The sequence below is a fragment of the Cucurbita moschata genome, unplaced genomic scaffold (assembly GCF_002738365.1).
Source record: "Cucurbita moschata cultivar Rifu unplaced genomic scaffold, Cmos_1.0 Cmo_Scf00018, whole genome shotgun sequence".
NCBI classification, from domain to species: domain Eukaryota; kingdom Viridiplantae; phylum Streptophyta; class Magnoliopsida; order Cucurbitales; family Cucurbitaceae; genus Cucurbita; species Cucurbita moschata.
In genome coordinates this window covers 3,523,222-3,524,033 of record NW_019268534.1, presented here as the reverse complement: position 1 = coordinate 3,524,033, position 812 = coordinate 3,523,222, and positions in this window count along the sequence as shown.

The window sequence follows — 812 nt, the reverse complement described above, 5'->3', positions numbered from 1 at the left end:
AAAAAAAAAAAAAAAAAAAAAACCCCTCGAGACGATAGAATAGCCACCTCACACGATTCAACTCCAAAATATATATATATATAATTGCCCAAGTCAACAAACTATTTTGTCATTGCACCCCTTGAAGGTCCAACGAGAACTAAGTAAATATTTTGTCATACCGACTAATGTGGGATTGCACAATCCATCCCCTTGGAGCCCAACGTTCTAGTTGACACACTGTCCAATGTCTGACTTTGATATAATTTGTAATGGCTCAAGCACACAGCGAATGGAGAGGTTTCCACACCTTTATAAGAAATGAGTTATCTAACAATCCACCCCTCGGAGTCCAACGTTCTTGTAAGATATTGTCATTTTGGACTTTTCCTTTCAGATCTTTATTCAATGCATCTATAGGGAGATCTATCCACACCCTTATAAGAAATGTTCTGTTCCCCTCTCCAATCGACGCAGAATCTCATATCAAGTTAATATAAAAAATGAATGAATGACCGTTCAAAACTTCTTTTCAAACCATACTATAAGGGATCGGACTAGACGCATCATGAAGGCCACAAATCAAATTTCACATCCAACCCATTTTTTGAAATAGGAAGAGTAATATTTGTTCAAATTTAATACAATTATGCATTAGGGTTTTCTAGTTTCGAGATGAAATTTCAACCCAACATGAACGACGGTCAATAAGATGCTTGTTGTTTTCACATCTAGGTACATTATAGGCCGTGGAATCCAAGATATATATATATATATATATATATATATATATATATATATATATATATATATATATATATATATATATATAT